This window comes from Triticum dicoccoides, unplaced genomic scaffold (genome assembly GCF_002162155.2).
Source record: "Triticum dicoccoides isolate Atlit2015 ecotype Zavitan unplaced genomic scaffold, WEW_v2.0 scaffold49664, whole genome shotgun sequence".
NCBI lineage: Eukaryota > Viridiplantae > Streptophyta > Magnoliopsida > Poales > Poaceae > Triticum > Triticum dicoccoides.
This window is the reverse complement of record NW_021277004.1, coordinates 1-476: the sequence shown is the minus strand read 5'-3', so window position 1 is coordinate 476 and position 476 is coordinate 1. Positions and strand designations below refer to the sequence as shown.

General features: G+C 49.4%; 1 non-coding gene across 1 annotated transcript; it reads left to right on the top strand.

Annotated features, from left to right (window-relative positions):
• Nucleotides 1-342: 342 nt before the first annotated feature.
• Nucleotides 343-461, top strand: LOC119346754. Its single transcript, XR_005167912.1, has one exon. It is a non-coding gene; the product is annotated as a 5S ribosomal RNA (ribosomal RNA).
• Nucleotides 462-476: the final 15 nt, after the last annotated feature.

Genomic DNA, 476 nt, shown 5'->3' with positions numbered 1-476 from the left:
GTACTAGGATGGGTGACCTCCTGGGAAGTCCTCGTGTTGCATTCCCTTTTTAATTTTTTTTGCACCGCTTGCAAAACAAAACGCACGTGAAACTAATATATTTACCGTGTTTTATTATTTTGCACGAGTGCGGTAAGTTATAGCTGGGTGCTCACGATTCACGAGTCTAGCGGCGGCGTTGTGGCGCGGCAAGCGTGCACTGGTGCGGTTGAGAGGGACGGGTGGAAACCACGTTAAACTCATCTCCGTAGTTGAGAGGGAGCGGCCAAAGCAATGTACAATCGTCTTTGTAGTGGAGCTGGGAGGGGCAAGGATAAGGGACGAAGACGAGGGTAACATGTCGCATGCGATCATACCAGCACTAAAGCACCGGATCCCATCAGAACTCCGAAGTTAAGCGTGCTTGGGCGAGAGTAGTACTAGGATGGTTGACCTCCTGGGAAGTCCTCGTGTTGCATTCCCTTTTTATTTTTTTT